At 45.7% G+C, this 18,569-nt stretch overlaps 1 long non-coding RNA gene across 1 annotated transcript; it reads left to right on the top strand.

The window, feature by feature from the left end:
- The first annotated feature begins 1,947 nt into the window (after nt 1-1,947).
- LOC135324884 (uncharacterized) lies at nt 1,948-17,712 on the top strand. The gene is made up of 3 exons (XR_010386116.1): nt 1,948-2,015; nt 15,252-15,376; nt 16,099-17,712. It is a non-coding gene; the product is annotated as an uncharacterized LOC135324884 (long non-coding RNA).
- Nucleotides 17,713-18,569: the final 857 nt, after the last annotated feature.

Genomic DNA, 18,569 nt, shown 5'->3' with positions numbered 1-18,569 from the left:
TTGATCAAGCTAATAGAGGAACAGAGGTAAGGTGTAAGGGTCTTGTCATGGGTTAAAGATGGTTAAAAGACAGTAAACAAAGAACAGGCAAAAATGGCCAATTTTCAGCACAAGAAAAGGTTAATAACCAGGTGCCCTAAGGAGAAGTGCTGTGGCAGGTGTTTCTCAGTGTATTTAATGATGACCTAGAAGGGGATGGTGAGTGGTTAGGTGGCAATTTTGCTGACAATGCAGAATGATTTACATTAGCAAGGCCTGGAGAGGGTTATGGTAAGCAGCAGCAAACCCCCAACAAAACTGACTATCGCACAACCCAACGGCAGATGAAGTTCAGTTTAGACAAGCTCATGGTAAATGGGCAATGCTCAATGAAAGGAACAGCTGAAACTACTGGAAGATACTGGTGGGCTCTGAATTAGTCATAACCACACCTCCCACCTGGGGACAGAGGGAAAGAGAAGAAACCTGGTTGCCACTGCAGATAGCCCATTTTGCAGAAGCAGGGGAAGAAGGGATGAGACATTAGGGTATCAGGAGCAAAGGAACGAGCAATCTGGAAATTTGGTTACAAAACCTGGAGGCAAGTCTTTGTCCTGAAGCCTTCACTGAGCTCTGGTTGCCTTGTCTTGCTGAAGGCATAAAAAGAAATGCACTAGGTAAGGGATGTAGTGAATATTGGAAACACAGGAGAAAGGAGAAGCAGGATTGCCTTCTGTGAGAGATTTTGAGCTTGAGGGCTGCAAGACAATCTCCCCTTCTCCCTGTGATAGAGACAGAGTAAATAAAACAGAAGTACATGGTAGACCCACAGACATCAGGAGCACTGAAAAGACTTGGTGTCAAGCGGTCTCATGGGTTGACTTTGGCTGGCCAGAGGGGTTCAGCGCTGTGGAACCACTGTGTCTGATTTGGGGAAGGTAGGAGCAGCTGCCTGGGGTGCCCCACCATCCTGCTCCCGCAGCAAGACTGAGCTCACCCTTGCACGGCCTGAGGGCAGCATACACCCTCTGCCAAGGGCTTGTCTATAGGGCCAAAGCTGTGCTTTGTCTCGCCTGCCAGCCTCAGCACCCCTGCTCCTCTGTGTTGCCTTTCCAGTGGGTCTGCATGACCCAAGAAACAATTCAACCACTAAGCAGCAGCTTCTCCACAACAAGCTAGCATTTACTTAGAGAGCTTGAAACGATCAGGTTTTATCTGACTGATACAAAGACCCCATCTGGAGCCTCTCTTTGCAAAATCGTTTGCCTTTGCCTGACCTGGATAGACTGGATCATTAAAAGTGTGCAGTTTGGGCCCTGGGGTCACTCACTGCCTCCTCTTGTCTGGGCTTTTCACTGTCAACAACAAGTAAACAATTTTCTCCTTATTGACATCTCTCTACACCTGCTCATTAAATAGCACACTCAAAGCTATGATTCTGCATAGATGTCCTCATTAGCACGTGTGGTGAGGGCAGCCTGAGTGACTTCGGAGCAGGTACAGCAAGGCTGGCTTCTCCCATGGCTGCAACTGTGGTTCAGCCCACAGGCCTGGGCACATCACGGAGTTCCCTCCTGCTCCAGAAATTACAGGTGTCATCCATCCCAGCAAATCTGAAAGCTATGCAAAAGGTTTGAGCTCAAGATTTTAGCTTTTTTTGTTTTGGTAGTTTTTTTAATGCTAAATAATCCTAATTAGTTAAATTCACATGTTACATATACTAAAAATATTTCGAGTGCACTATTAGGGTCCGTAGGCAGTGAACACGACCATGACTGTGTTTCACAGACAGTACTCCACACAGATGTCAAACCGAATGAGCAGATGACTGATGTTTTGCTTTCCTGCTCATCCGGTCGGTCTGTGAAGAGCTGAGTCCCCTGGGGGGACGTGACGGACTGACACACAGTGCGTCCTGCAGATACGTTGTCTTGGCTTGTCTCAGCGACATCCGTGCAGACGAGACTACGGACAGTGGCTGAGGGGTGCTGGTGGGTATTGCCTTCGTGATGACGCTGCGGCCAGCGCAACATCAGGTTAGATGTTCATAGTGCTGTTTTCCGCTTATTTTCCTTTCCTTGACAATTAATGCCTCCCAGGCCAGAGAGCAGCGATGGGTAGTGCTCCGGGAAGATGTGGGGAGGCTGGTAACAGCAAGCCGGACACTCAGATGGCAGATCTGTTCATCGTCCTGTGGTTGCTCAGGGGGTGCTGATCACTGCGTGAAGGTTTGCTAGCAGGGTCCACAGCTGACCGCATGCACTGAATCTAATGGCAAGAGTTGCTTCAGGGGAAAAATAAAAACAGAAAGGCAGTGGGAGAGAGAGAAAGAACAAACAAGAAAAAAGCAAGGCAAATACTGCAAAATATTTCAGGAAAGTGTTTTCAGGAGAGATCAGTTTTCAAAACTGGCTGGATGCATCCCCATAATGGGCAACTCCTCAACCCCAGGGCCAGGGCTGCTGTGACAAGGTCCTGCCTGGGAGCACACGTGCTGACTGGCAATGGTCACTTACTGGGGAAGCTGGGGTTACAGGTCTGTGTCAGGAACATGTCACGCACTGCAGGTCCCTCCAGGCACTCTGCTAAGTGCCGTCCAAGTGCTGATCCCAATTAATCTCCTGCACCCAGAGCTGACCTTGACCCTTGCAGGAGGGCTGAGGTATTGGGACCAATTCCAAACACAGCCTTTTTTGAATAGGCAAATTAACCATTTGAAAGGGTAGCCTCAGCTCACAGTTCCTTTATTCTTCTGTCAAGCATCAGACGTATGAGTTTCTTTACAGTTTGTTGTGAAACTTGGTTTATTGCTGTTTATCCTCTGCTTTTGCTTTCTGGAGGGTCTGATAAGCTGTAATGTTCTCAGTGTTACCCAAATACGCTTTGGAATTAAATTTGCTTTCCCCTAAAGGAATACAGGAATTGAGAAATGTTTTTGCTTTGTGCTGGGTCCTACTAGGTAACATCTCAACACCCTGTACATTTAGTGATTTCTAAATTCTGATTCTTGTACAGGAAAGTAGTAACCACCGTAGGTACTAAATGCTTCTGTGATTGAAGACAAAGAATTATGAGTGGGTAGCATGATTCATCTCTACCATCAGAGCTGGATATACGAGATGAAAATAAAAGGCTGCACAATCAAATGTCCTAACTTACCAAAAATATATTAAAAAAAATCAATATTAAAATAGGTACATTCTGGGAAAAGTTCCCCCAAAAGAGTAGGACAGCAGTTTCTATTTTTAACTACATAGTCTGTTTTTATTTTCTACTGTAGTGCAGGAAGCAGCTGTGCTTTGCTATAAGCAGGAAAAGCCAGCTAAATAAGACACAGACAAGAAAAGCAGCTCCTCTTTAGATCAAACGTTTCAGAGGTTCTTCGCTGCTGCTTCATTGCTGTAGCTTTTTCTCATCGCGATAATTGCTGAAGCAAGAGCCATGAATGCAATCTGCCTCAATCCATCATCCAACCTGCTGGTAATTAGCTTGGAAATTCTTCAGGGCCAGGACTGCCTGGCCAATGTCCTGTACAACAATCCAGGGCTTGCAGACACCCCTTTTGTGAGGGTGACAAGTTAGATTTGTCCTGATGTTTGGGGTGGATGTCTCATATTATGCATTTGACATGAATTGCAAACTGCAAATCCCAAGACAGGCGTCATCTCCTGCAAACTGTCTTTAGGACAGGTTTCCCAAGTAATTGAGTCATGCACTGTCCCAGACATGGGCTCTTGATGCAATGAACTTTGTGGGCTGGGCTGAAGAAACCCCCCCTGCTCTGCTGTGAGCCCATCACTCTCTGCTTGCCACACGGGGCTCACTGGGCTCTGGCATCTCTTGCTGTGCCCAAGGCTGCACCCTTCTCGCTTTTGCTTTCCACACTGGCCCTGGTCTTCTGGGGCAAATTTGCTTGCTTAATACAGACCCCCAAAATTTATTTCAAAGTGGTAGCAGATGTGGGGTGAGTGTACACCCGCCCTGTCCAGCCGGGTTGAAGCTATCTGTACTGAACTGCCTGACCACCACATCTATTTAACCTCCCTGCCTGTCTGTCTGCACATTTGACTGAAGATTAAGAAGTACTGAGAACTGCTTGTAGTGGGCTACGTTTTTCTCCTTTCCTTCCTTCCCTGCTGTCACTCTGATGTGCCTGCTTCTTGGTTGATCCTGCTCTGGCCACCACCTTCCTTCCCCGTCCGTACGAAGCTCTTGGGGTCCCACTTCAGCCATGATAGCGAAGCACTGACTTTTGACTGGAGCTCAGCGAGAGGTTGCCCCAGGGGCCCATCCACACTCCATGCATGAATAGCATTAGGCACTCAAAATCACTCCAGCTTCTTCTCTTGAGAGTTTTGTCACTGCCTTTGTCAGCAGAACATCCTCTCTGCAGCTGAATCTGGGTGTCATGGATGAAGAAATGATCTCGGAGACGGTGTGGCAATAAATCATGAAGAGCCTGACAGATCCTTTGCAGAAACAGAGTCTGTCCTCCCCCTACAATCATCTTGGTTATTGCACTGGGAAAAGGCCTCACTATCTCAGACAGCTAGGGCTCGGTTGACCGCACACTGAAAGCAATGGATTTGCTTTTTATCAGCCTCAGCGAGCCCTTAACCGTGTTTCTAGTGCAAAAATAGAGAGGTTCAGCTCTCCGTAAGGTTGGCTCACTGTAACTTGCTTTCCAGGCATCCAACCTCGACTATTAATATGACCCTGCTCTCTTTTAAAGCCCATCGGGATACTGCATTCAGCTGCACCTTTAGCCCTGTTATTGGCCTTTAGCTGAGTGGCTCCCCACATGCAGATGCAAGCTGCAACTGCACCTTCTCCAGATGCGCTTTGCCAGTGGGAAGCAGTATTTCACTTTGCCACTTGAATTTGGACCTTGCTCTTTCAACATCCCTCTACTCTCTTTGAGGCCTGTAATTCTGGCCCAGTTCTTCATGGCCATGTCACACAGAGCCCCCAGGATGGTAAATAAAAGAAAAAGGGTGGCAAGTAGTCAAGGGGGGCAAGTTTGGACCCCCTTTGGCATTTTGTCCCAACCTCACAGTGTACGTTTCAGTTCAGCAGCTCAGTTCCTTATCCTCCTCGCAGCTCCTTGTCACTTTTTCTGAACTAATTAGATGCAACCAGCCCTCTTGGTGGTGCTACAGAAAGTGCATAGCAAATGAACCGTACCCATAAAGGAGCAGGCCATTATCTGCTCTGGTTGTGGCATGGCAACATGCTTTAACTTTACAGCAGAGAACATTTAGTTAATAAGTAGAAAAATTGCATAGCTATCATAGTTCTGAAGAGGCAATTATAATGCTGATCCCTGGTCTGGGTGGCAGTGACTGTCCTCAGACTATGGCATGTATTTGACCTCATTGAGTAGGTCACAGGAGGGCAAAAAAAAGCCTCTCACTGCCACCAGCAAATGGCTGAGTCTCCCAGAGCTGCAGTGCTAAAGGTATGAGACTTAGCTGTCAGCCGAGCAAATGCCCTGAGAGCTGAGAAACTGCATCTTTAGCATGTTAAATAACTGATGGCAAAATGCAAGCCAGATGAGATAGGAATTTCTTTATCAGTTTGTAGACAGGTTACTAATCAAGTAGATGTAGTGCTTTTGTTGTTTAATCTTTGAGGGTGAGTTCCTTGTAAGTGAAGCTCTATGCTCCCTGGGAAAAAATAAATGGACTGCTGGGAGAATGATAAATGCAATGTAGGAAGACAGCTTCTCAGCTGATTGAGGGTTATTTGTGCTTTTTTCCCCTTCCTGCCTGCAGTGCTATTTTCAGTTGCAAAGTTCAAGTGCAGATAAACACTGTTTTGGAAGCTTAAAATGGGGAATCTTTTGTCCTCAGATAAAGGCTTAGAACCTCCTAGGTCATTTGTTTTCTCTTGCTCCAAATGAATTACACTGGAAATGGCTGGTAGTTGATTTCCTATCTGGTATTTAATCATGCTTTGTGGAGGATGTAATCGGCGTAGCAGCTGCTCTCTTCGTTCAGGTACCCAGCTCAGAACGAGGATTCCTCACTCACCCCAGCAGAGCGCACAGTCCCCCTCCCAGGAGATCCCCGCGGTGTGTTATACGGCAGGCGCAATGTCAAACTACGTAGTAACATCATGCTTTTCTTGCTTGCAAAGCAGGCTCTGTGAAGAGAGGAGAGGAGAGGAGAGGAGAGGAGAGGAGAGGAGAGGAGAGGAGAGGAGAGGAGAGGAGAGGAGAGGAGAGGAGAGGAGAGGAGAGGAGAGGAGAGGAGAGGAGAGGAGAGGAGAGGAGAGGAGAGGAGAGGAGAGGAGAGGAGAGGAGAGGAAGGAGAGGGGAGGGGAGGGGAGGGGAGGGGAGGGGAGGGGGAGAACGGAAGAGAAAAGAGAGAAGAGAATAATAGAGAAGAGAAGAGAAGAGAAGAGAGAAGAGAAGAGAAGAGAAGAGAAGAGAAGAGAAGAGAAGAGAAGAGAAGAGAAGAGAAGAGAAGAGAAGAGAAGAGAAGAGAAAACAGGAAAAGTTTCTACACTCAAAAGTATATGCAGAATTTTCATTTGCATCCTATGGCATAGATTCCCTTCTAGGAAAATCAGTATTGTGGGCAGGAGGACCTTGAATGTGCTGCTGTGATCCTTTTTCACCACCTCTTCTCCTGTGAGTGAGCAGAAGAGATGGAGGGAGAACCAACTCCTGATGATGTGGCACCTTCAGGAAGGCCTTGACTATTGAGAGGGAGGAGAGAGGGATGTATGAAAGGCCTGTTTAGATCTGGTTTTGAAGGTTAAAAGAAGAATCTATATAGAGGGTTAGGATAAGTATATGTATCCCCTCGTGAACATACACATAAGGCCTAAACATGTTAGGCATGTTTGAGCCTAAACTATAGTCTCTGAAAAATAGTAACATCAGATGAGACAAACAACTTTCATCTAATATCGATTCTGCCAACAGGTGCTGATTTGCAAATCTAAACTATAGTACTGTAATTACCAATGCTGCAAAACTAGTCCCTCATCTAAAAAATCAAAATTATCTTATTCGTGCTCCATACATTATCACCAACAGTAACTACCTCGGTCTTGAAGTGTGAAGAGCTGCTGTACCAGTGATGAATGTGACACTGCCAGGGGAGACAAGAGGGAGATGAAGAAACCCACTCAGATGAGGAAGTGGTGAGCTGTTCTGGCAGGCAAGGAGTGCAGGGTGATGTGAACAGGAGAGACCTTGTGAGCAGCAAAACAGGATGGAAGGGAGCTCACCTCAAGTGCATGCACACAAATAGGGAAGTACCTGCAGGACAGCATTATGAGAAAAGCTCTCGTGCATCTTCTGGGAAATCAGCACTGCTGGGCGCCTCTCTGACGTGCCTGCACACTAATGCATGCAGCATTAGCCCCGTGTTTGCAGGCCCTGGTCCTCATGGGGAACTTTTACCTCCCTGAAATCTGCTGGAGGGACAACACAGCAGGGCACAAGCAATCCAGGAGGCTTCTGACGTGCATTGGTGACAACTTCTTGCCACAGATGATTGTGGAGCTGAGAAGAAGAGGTGTTCTGCGCACATACTGAAATACAGGAAATTGCATTTGAATATCAGAAAAAAGCTTTTTTAATCTGAAGGTGATCACACACTAGAACAGGCTGCCCAGAGAGGTTGTGCAGTCTCCATCCTTGGAGATATTCAAAAGCCATCTGGACACGGCCCCAAACAAGCTGCTGTGGTTGACCCTGCTTTGAGCAGGCGGTTTGGACTAGATGGTCTCTAGAGGTCCCCTCCAACCTCAAATATTCTCTGAATCTGTGATAGCAGGGTAGCATGACAGGAGATATTCATAGCAGGCTTGTTGTGTTTTATTCATCAGGCCAGATCCTGGAAATGCATGGACTTTGGAAATGCATGGGCTGTGCTTTTGAGGTTAGAACCACTAACTGAGATTTTTAAATTAGAAAGGCACTTATCTGTGCTGTTAGTGTTAATGAAAACTACAGGGTTAATTCCCAAGAGGTTTGGTCTACTCAGAGAGCAAGATAGCTATGCTCACTGGGAGAACTTCACTGGTATGGCTTATGTCAGCAAAGGAAGAGGTTTACCCCTCTGCTTAATTTGTCTCCCTAAATGAGATAAAATCTCTAGCAGCAAAGGAGACAAAAATTTATGGCACTTTTGGCTGGTGTTCTTATGGTAAATAGGAGAATAAATCTTGCTTTCTACCAGTCTAGACTCTTATCTGTAGATTACTTAGCTGCTGTCTGCCTGGAAACTCCCTGTCCCTGTGTAAGGGAGGCGATGATGCAATGTAGCAATAATGTTTTTCTTGGGGAGCACAAAGGTAGTCATGTAGGAACAGACACAATAGATAAACAGAGGGAAATGAGGCTGCATCAAGAAATTATTTCTCATGCTTATTTTTCCATTGGTTTAGAATGCAGTTACAATGAGGTATAAAATGGCAATAGCCCACCTTCACTTGTTGAAATACACAGCTCTCTTTTTCCTCTGAAAGCTGTTGTAATGGGAGGGCAGCTGAAAAAGAGTTATTCAGAATGGAGGGTTTGTTCATTTTATAAGGTTTCTGCACTTTCCTTGTTCTTCAATGTGTTAAATTCTGCATCAGTTTTGTACCTTTTAGGTCTTTTCTCAGGCTTCTTTTCTTCTTTGCCAGCCTACTGTTTTAACATTTGTTCCAGCTACTGCTAAGATTAGACATTTCTCTTTCTGTATCTTTTGTCTTCCTTTCACATTCCTGCTTATTTTCACTCATTTCTATTCCCCCCTAGAATTCATCCCTTTTGGGGTTTCTGTTCTCACTGATTCTGGCTGGGAATAGGAGTTTCATGTTCCTGTGCATCTGAGATGAACTTCCTCAAGCAACGTCCAGAACTTGAGCCATGGTGGGGTTCGTCTGGACGGGATACAGGCGCTGTGCTGGCATCACAGTGGCTGCAAGAGCAGGAGCCTCGGGCCCTTAGTAGTTACCTCCGACTTGTCCTGGTTCCTCTGAAGTCTAGGAGGATGTGTGGTGAGTCCCAGCAGTGGATGTGGGGGAGGGATGTGCTACATGAGAGAGCAGCGTGACTTCTTCTGACTTTGATGAGTACATGCTGTGCACGCAGTCTTCAACAAGTGGTAACTGGAGTGCTTGACCTGGGGAAGAAGATCTCCTTCAGCAGCTGATTTTGCAGTAACTAGACAATTTAGCAGCTGGGGAGAGGATATGAATTGGTAGTTGTCTCTGAAAAAGGGTCAAGCAGACTGACTTTTAGTAGTTTGTTTAGTCAGAGTGTGAAACAGTCTGGTCAGAAAAGATAAGGCCCAGAACCCTGCTGATTTCAGCGAGGCCAGGATTTTCATGCCAATGTCCTTGTCTCTCGGAGAGGGACGTGGTGGGCAGAGGTGCCAGCCAGACCTGCTGCCCCAGCAGTGTGAGCGTGGGTGGTAGCAGTGCTCTCTCCAGCAGACCAGCCTGCCTGGGGCTGACGAGCTGCTCTCCTCCAGCCAGAGAGCTGTGTGCACGAATGTAGGCATTGCCTGGGGGACAGTGTGCTGGTGATGGCTCACATGGACATTGCAGCCCTTGGAGTAGAAGGCGTGAGTGAAAAGGAAGGCTGCAGTGATGCAAATGAAACTTCATTTCCATTAAAAACACCAAGAAATTGGAGCCCCACAAAAACCAGAACTACACAGTATGGTTGGTTCATCATAGCCCTCATTTGTTCTGAAGTTATTTCAGTTCTGGTCTGCAAACCTAACTATCACAACCAATGCTTGGTCTCTCTCTCTCTCCAGAAGCCTTTTTATTGCAGGTATTTTGTTCCCATCTGTTCCTAAATCAGCTGGAAGAAGGATGTACCAGGTCCTGCACTAGCTCTGGGCCTTGCAAATGCCCAGCCAGCAGCAGACAGAGACCCAGGCTGGTCACCTTCTTTAACCACAGTCCATGTCCCGAGAGGAAACATTACTCCTCCTGTCCCTGAGAGGTCCTGAAACATATTTCTCATATTTCCACCCCTTTGTCAAAATATTCAGCATACAAGAAATGTGGCTTACTTCTATTTTTGCTTAATTCTTAGAAAGGGCATTAGACTGCTATGGCTCTGCACAAAGTACTAGACACTCCTTCAGACTCCACATCCTTTTCCCAATCTTATCCTCCTGTGAATCCAAATTCAGGACATAATTTCAGGCTGAGCAGTATCCATACCTTTTCTCTCCCTCCAGCACAAGGTGGGCAGATATTCCTCTTCCTGAAATGTTCTTCTAGGGTCTGTGTTAGTATGTGGGGAAGAACCTGGCTGCCAACCAGGTACATCAAAATTATCATCTTTGGAGACATACCAGCCACTGAGTGTCATTCAGGCTTGATAGTTCTGGTTTTCTGTTTCCTTCACTTGCAGAATAGCATCTGCAATAAGCTGGCTGGCTCAGATCAATCTGGCTTTTCAATAGAAATAAAATTGTAGTTGCAAAGCAATTTGGGAGCCATCCTGTCTAGACATACCCCTATTCTGTTACACTGGTATTAGCCTGTATATAAGCAGTGCCATTTGAGGCTGCTGTTGCTACTAAAAATTGCCAGCAGAGCTTTCAAAACTGGATAGCTTTTGGATAGTTCCACTAATTTCCCTTTGGTTTCAAGAGAGATTTGGCCACACGAGCTTCCTTTGCTGCTACTGGAAGAGGAACATACAGGAAGTACTGTAGGTGACTGAAGATCTGAGTTTCTTCTTGTCGGTCTTTGGAAACAGAGAATGTCACTGCCCCTAAAGGACAACGGTATCCCCTCCCTGTCTGGGCTTGGCTCTTGCAGGCAGCGCTGTTGAGTCAGTGGGACCTTCTGGGTGATCAACGACGGCAAACGGAGATCCATTCTGGAGACATTCCGCTCACTGCTCCCTGGTGGCACCAAGAAGTCTCCGGTACCAGAGTCCTCACTGTATTCCTTCCAGAAATGTCTCTCTTTCTCAGCAGCCTTTTACCCATTTAGAAGCTTTGAAAGTCCTTTGCTGGATGCTTTTTGAGTGACACTAAGAGCCTTGTAAAAAAGTTGAGCCTGAGCTACATTTTTGTGTGACACATTCATACTTTTCAGGTGATTTAACTTGGTTATTAGAATCATATCTTCGCTGTAGCTGAGCATTCAGCACAAGGTCATTGCATAGGAAATGTGGTTTTTTGTTTCTCGGCAAATGCATGTTGCTATCCTTTAAAAAAATCTTCCAGAGAAAGAAGCAGAAAAGAGAAAGGAGTATCAATTCTATATTTAGAAAGATATACAAATTGTAATACATACTCCCTTATGTTTCTCTGCACTCTGAAACAGCTTCATTCTTAAGGACTATAAAAGGTGAATAGGTGAGGAGTTTTCTCTCAGCATTACTGTGTATAATAAGCAATTTCCCACTTTTTTCCCTTCTTTGGTCTATAATTGATTCAGTTATACAACGTAACCTTAATTATCTGAATACAAAAATTTATTTCAGATTCTTATGGCTCAGAGAAACAGGAGCCTGCTGAGTCTGCAAATACTACAAGACAAAGCTCAGATAGTCTTGGAAGCTGCAGTGACAGGGATTTTTTTGTTCTGGGGATTTACTTGTATTTCTCCTCAGCAGCCTGAGAGCTCTGGTTACCCAGGGTCTGGATAATCAAGGTTTTTGAGTACACAGCGATTGTAAGACTGTATTTTTATTGTAGGCTGTACCGCCCACCCTGCAGTAGCAGCTCCACAGGAATCTTCCACAGCGTTTAAAGGGAACTGTCTTAAATATGAGATTAAAAAAAAAAAAGGGGGGGCATTTCTGGGCCTTTAGCTAAAATCAGCTGCATAAGCAAAAAGTGAGGCTAGTTTTGAGTCTGGAAAGCCAATAGTCTTTTGTGTTGTCCCAAGCGGCTTTGTTTGTGCTGCCAACAAGACCGCAGCAGTCAGAACAGCTTTCCACCCTCCTTTGTCACCCATCTGCCCTCCTGGCTCAGGAAAAGCCCTTCTCAAAGGTTGTGTTTAAAAAAAACTGCCCACAAACAAACTTTTTCTTTTCTTGGTGAGATTTGTGCCTGCTGCTGTAGTCATCAGTGCTGTTGGGTTGCTGTCAGCCTCTTGTTCAGGAAGCAGAATCACTGGGCATGATTAATCGTCCCAGTTTAGTTTTTTTAACATTAATAAGAGGTGGTCTTTTCTTCTGCCATGCCTCTTCCCTTAAGCGGACCAATGTGTAGCATGCATGGGAGGAATAGGAAAAGGCAGATGCTGAAATCTTTGTGTCTGACAACAGATAGGGTAGACTCATTATACTGGTCCTTGCTGGATGCTCACACCCATGCAAGCAACAGCTCACCTCCTCTTGTGGCCTCCAATGTCCTCACACTTCTAAATGAATGATCATCTGTCAACCTACCCTCTGGGGATGCTGCCTAAGAGGGTAAAGGTGGGCTTCTGCTCCAAACTGCCTTCAGTCTTTCTCTGTTGACTGCAGAGGGAGCCTAGAGAAACTAACATGTGAAGATGGGGCTCCAGGTGTTTCAAGCCTGGTGATACTCTCAGGGAATGGTAGAGGGAGGTCACACAGACCCTGCTTCGACCCAGGTCATAGGTACCAGAAAAAGAGGGAGCAAAGCATCTGCTAGCTGGAGCATAGTGGGTCCAGGACTGGTCAAAGTGCTGTATTTCATGTCTTCTGGTCCCGATAGAGAATGTGACTAGTGGAACATTCATAAATCATGTGGAAAGAATAGAGGGGGGGGGTTTCCACCAAAGAGAAAGTCATCCTCATTTCTGAGCAGACGGATTTTGTGTCTGTGTGTGGCCTGTCAAAGGACTGATAAGCATGAATATATTACATAATACACATGAGATTTAGCAGAGAGAGGTTTGGAAACCATGTTTTCTCAGTGTAAGTGTTTTTTGTGGGCCACTGATCAACCATCCTGCATGTGGAAAGAGCAATAAAATGCTTGTGTCCTTCCCATGTATCACAAACTCATACACTAGGGTTTAGGTGATCTCTCAGGGAGCTGGGCAGTACCTGTGCAGCGGTTTCTGCGCTTTCTTGTTGGAGCAAGACATGACAGGCAGAATCTGTTGCTGGGCAGCTCATGCCCATCTGAAGAGGCTGCTTCTCAGCTCCCCTTGACTTTCTTCCTCCCCTCCCTGTGCAGGTGTCTTGCAAAGGAGATCCAACAACAACAAACCATTGCTCTGAGCAGGCTGGAACCAACACAAAAACAGGGATGGAGCTGAGTGTCACATTCATCGGCTCCTAAAACGAAGGTGGCAAATCAAGCACCTTCTCTTGACTACTGCAGACTTCACTGTTTAATCCTCTCCCAGAGCTGGGGGAAGCTGGGGGAATTGCAGGCCGTTCTGATATTTCTGAGGACATCAAATGCACACACCAGGACTTTCTATTTTGGCTGTTGCTTACCTCATGAAGTAAGAGAGACACAGATATGTGGTCTTCTAGGGAGGCTTTGCGTGAATACAAAGGAGTGTCTGAGCAGAAAGGTCAAGTCTATTTATCATTCAGGGCACTATAGGAAGCCTGGCAGACCCCTGCTTACTGATCTTGAGTTGCAAATGTGCTACAGACAAACGTTACCCTCATCAAAGGCCTGCCCAGGTAAACACAGATGTAGTTTTCTGTTTAGTATACTCTACCTGTTTTATGCTACTATTGCCTGTAGAGCCTCTATGGCTTAAAAAGAGTCCCTGCTTTGAAAGCTGGGTGTGGGAGTGTTATACTACCTTTGATTCCCCATTTTACAGAGCTCTTCTACTCTCCCTTTAGTGTCTGAACCTTCTGGTAGTGTAACAGTTTTCCCAGAGGGGTGGGTAGATTATGCTTATTGTCTGAATAAGCATTTGGCTGCTAGGAAACATAAACAAATGCCGCTTCAGAATGTCACATATATTGTTCTTTGGTTTCAAAGTACAGCATTAATGTGGGTCTTCTATTTTTGATGAGGAAGTCTGAGTAATTGCTTCTGAGTATGGGATCCTGGTGTACATTTGAGACACTCTATTGATTACATCTCACTACAGTGCAGTACAATCAGAAATAGACATGAGCATCCTGTACTTGATAAGAAATCCATTAACATGAAGGTACAGTCCATAACTTTCTCATGCCATATTAACCCCCTTCCCATCTTCCTCTTCTCCCCTCTCCTCTCCTCTCCTCTCCTCTCATCAAGAAATGAACACCAATATAGTCCTTGAAACCACCCATCATGCTCGCCCGTGTTAATGTCTAGGCTTATGTCACAATCCCGTGAAATGCAACACGAAAACTCTCATTTTAAATAGACTGTAAATAATACAAATCATGGAGTCAAAACCCTATCTAGTTTTCCGATTATATCTGTTGCTTTGCAGGTAGTCCTTCAGACTCCATAGTGTCCCAGCTTTTATGAAGTGTGTTATGAGACTATAAAGCAGCTGTGCCTGCTGAGCTACTATCTGAATTACCTTGTGGCTATTTAGTGCAGCTACTGTGTGCCATGTTCTGCAAAATGCAAAATGATGTGAAGCTAGAAAAGTAAACAGCAAACTGCTTCATTCCCAGTCACAGGGCAGGGAAAAGTAGCTATTTGCTCTCTTTCCCCTGGGTGATGGTTTAAAGCACTTTGAGGCATATATGGTTATCCTCTTACTTTGCAGGGAATTACACCAATAACCTCCAAAAACGATATCAGTAGCTAAGCATGTTCTCTTCTGTATGAGAGAGGAATATACTCCTGTGGTTGTTCTTCTTCAGGTCAGCAGGGCCACTGGAAGCACCCAAAACACTATTTTGCTTCTGCACCATGGTCCATCTCACTTGTATCTCACCAGGCACCTTTAAAAAGGAAGGGCCTGGAATCTGTCACTGCCAAGTCTAAATTGCAGACAAGCAGTGGGCAGACAGTGAGTTGGGCAGCCAGCAAACCCCCTACATAAGCCTTCAGCTCAGGAGCCTGACTTCAGGCCTGTCTGGAAACCGGGCCAAGTCATCCTGCTGATGGGTAGAAGGAGTATGACCAAGGTGCAGGAGTACCACCAAGGGGTACTTTCCTTGGTCATTAGGCAAAGCAGGAAATGGAACATTTCTTGTTTGCTTTACACCTCTTGATTCAGGAGAGGGCTGAGCTTGTGCCAGACAGCTTTTATGCACAGCCCAGGTTGTCCTTTGCAGCAGTAGCTACCAGACTGTCCTGGTGCCTGGCCTTGGCTGCACTGCAGTGATAAGCTGCCTAATTCCCCACAAAACCTTTGGAGAGCATGTTCCCCTGTTAAAATACTGTCTATCTTCCTTTTAGAGACCCTGCTTCACCAAGACTTCAAAGGGAAATCAGATGCTGCACCTCCTGCTACCAAGTTTAACACATGCCAGAGAAGTAACTCCAGCCTGTTGTTTACAGCCAGGAAGAGGAGGGCATGAAGGGTATGGAAATGATAACAGGGTCAGATGGAGAAAGAGGGAGGGGTGAGAAAAGTAGTGGCAGTTTAAAATTTCTTTTTCTTTCATTATGTAGCTTGGCTTTATCTTGTGTGCTTAGTCAAGCACCGTCATACAGGCACAACTGATCTCATGTCTCTCTAACATAGTAAAATCAGAAAAGCCAATTGGAGAATCTTCATTTTTCTTACGTTTTTGGTCCAGTGTTATTTCATCACCCTAAATATAAGGGGGGAGGTGTCTCAGCTAGTACTGCACTCTGCAGAGTCTCAGGTAAGAACACTTCCCTGATTTCCAGCAGTTTGAACCATCTTGGCCTCTTCAGTGCCACCCATTTCTGTTCTAATCACTAAATTGGGCAGCAGGGAAAATGAGAATTTACAGTAACAGCTGTGCTGTAGAGCTACTGCTGGAAGTGGGTTGAGCCAGAGATGGGAAGGAATGTTTTCTGCAGAAAAATGGTGGGAAAATGCTAAAAATTGTCATGTGCAAGTGTTATGTATGTGTCAATATATTTTATACTCACACGATACTGGTTTTTTGTTCCATCTTTCTCCTGAAGAGCTTTCTCCACCACAAGGAGATGGAAGGAGACCTCTTTCTCCCAGTCAGCCCCAGCTCTCTGGCCCACCCCTCTAACACCCAGCTGTGTGTCAGGTACCCTGCCAGGCAAAGCAAAGCCCTGGCAGCTTCCTCTTTTTTCTCAGGTGGAAGAAGTGTTTGCTGAGGAACCCAGCTGACTGTGAAGCATGCTATGGGGTGTAAGGGAGCAGTGGGTGAGGCTGGTCTTCATCTGAGGTCAGCTGCTAGCACTAGGCTTGAATATTAACACAAAAAGGCCAACACAAAAATTACCTGTGGAATATTTTGCATATGGAAATGAACTTCACAGAGTTTATCTGAATGAAACCTAACAAAATCTTGCATGTACGTAATTGCAACATTAAAAGTTTCCATTGTTGGCCCTCACCAGCAGCCAGAGATAATTGCAGTTTCCCTGTTTAGTCATTGTAAAAATGCCATCTATCAGTACTCTCCTTTACCCACTGCTTTGCATGTGAGAAAAAATTCAGACCAAATTCTCCTTGACTGATGTGTTTCTACACCGTGCTCTATTGCAATGAACCAAGCGGTCTTCCCGGAGGTGGAGCCTGTGCTAGGTGACAGACCACTAAAGTTGCCCCAGATTATGCTCTGTGTACAGGAGTAGGGGGAAAGCTGTGTTACAGACGGGAGATCAGGTCTGCTTCAGGGCAGGAACTTGTGACCGGGAGCGAGGATCACCCTCAGCAGAGGTGCAGGGGTCTGGTGTGGTGCCGTGTGTCACGGGCGAGGCAGGGTAAATAACAGCCTCTGGTAGATCTGGATATGGGGTTTTTTAAAAAACAAAGAGATGAGAGCTTTTATCTTACTTGGTTATCCGCACTTCCAGGATCTTTCCTCCAGCCGGGATCTTCACCTTCTTTTCTCCCAGCCTCCTCCTCCTTGCTCGGATCATGTCTTCTTCCCAGCAACTCTCTTCATCAGCCCCAGCTCTTCTTTCTGGACCCCTGGAGTTCCCAATCTGAATTGTCTATGTGCAGGAGCACAGTGTGACATCAGCCTCCTAATTACTTGTCCTGTCTCATGTCTCCTCATTAACTGGAGGAGTTGGGATGTGCCACTTTCCTTTAGTCCAGGTGTTACCAAAAGTTATAACCTGCTTGTACTAGTTGCAGCTAGCAACTTCCAGGTTTCTGCTTGAGAGTTCGAAAGTTCAATTTTGGTCACTGGCTCCTCCACACATACACCCAATTATCTGCTGCTTGCTAGGATTTTCAATTTAAGCTGTCTTCTTCCCGAAACACCATGCTGTCAGCTCTTCACTGCTCACCACCACGCAGAGCCTTGCTGACACTCAGCTCCTGCACCAGCTGCTCCTCAAGGTGCTTGGTTTTGCTGTGCATGTGGAAAGACTCCGCGGACCTCTGCCAGCACCACCTAGCAGCACAAAATTGTGCTCCAGCACCTTCTAGACCCCTCTCCGGGCTCCCCTGTCTCACTGCAGGGTGCCCTTCTGTCAAATGCTGCCTGCTCTGCTCCTCACCAACCCTGTGGAAATCCTGCTGAGGCAGGATGACAGCTAACGTAAGAGCGGTGTAGCACAGCAAGTGCCACAGGAGCACGGTGCCGCATAGTTCATATGGGCATAAACTTTCTGTCCTGAGACAGCACGTGAAACAAGGTGGTGCATTTCCTCTCCTTGTGCCACCATCACTTGTCATAACATTATACCTTGGAGATAGCTGTGGATGAGCAGCAAACATAGGAATAATTGTCAAGAAGCTGAGAAGTTCCTTGAGGCTCAACCAAAGCCAGATGCTGTATCATATCACAGAACTAGAGGACTGGATGGACCCTGAGTGGATGGACCTAGATCACCCTATGCAACAGCTCAGGATCAAATGCAATTATGTTTATACTGACATAAGTAAGAACGTAAATTTATGTATAACCTGTTCTTAAAGACTTACATGAATAGAGACCCTACACCATATTCAGGAAATCTATGCCATTGTTTCACTATCATTCCTACTAAGAAATCTTCCTAGTGTCTAATATAAGTTTTCTTGCTGCAGTATTAAACCGGTGACTTTTTGTTCTACCCTCCATGGACACAAAGAACATACATTTATCCTCCTCTTGCAGTGGATTCTTACGGTCTTGTGTGGTGTGTAGGGTTTTCCTGTTCCATCAGCTGCAGAGGGCAGCCAGTCCTACCTGCGCATTCCTGAAGAAGGTGATACCACACACATGATATGAACCACAGTGCGATTCTGATCACTTTATTGTTATTTACTGGTATTTACTTTTTGTTTTCAATGCCTTTTTTGTTTATTGCATCTTTTTATAAGACTATGCAAGATATGTATTGCACCTTTTTAGCTGGACTTATATTTTAGATGAATGTTAATATTTAACTGAGATCACTGTTTTTCTCCAGGGCAATAAGTCTGTGGACTTCCTTCCAGGCTGTTCAACATCTCTATGAGAACTGCTGAATGTTCCTTAAGATGAGCCACTATAAGGCAGTAATACTGTGTAACGCCTCTGTCACTCCAGGCAAAGGGCTTGGTGGTCTGTTTGAAGAAAATAGTTTGCAGCAGGCTCTTCCACGCCATTTCCTCATGTGGCAGTT

Source organism: Dromaius novaehollandiae, chromosome Z, assembly GCF_036370855.1.
Source record: "Dromaius novaehollandiae isolate bDroNov1 chromosome Z, bDroNov1.hap1, whole genome shotgun sequence".
Taxonomy (NCBI): Eukaryota; Metazoa; Chordata; class Aves; order Casuariiformes; family Dromaiidae; genus Dromaius; species Dromaius novaehollandiae.
This window is presented reverse-complemented; position numbering and strand designations above follow the sequence as displayed.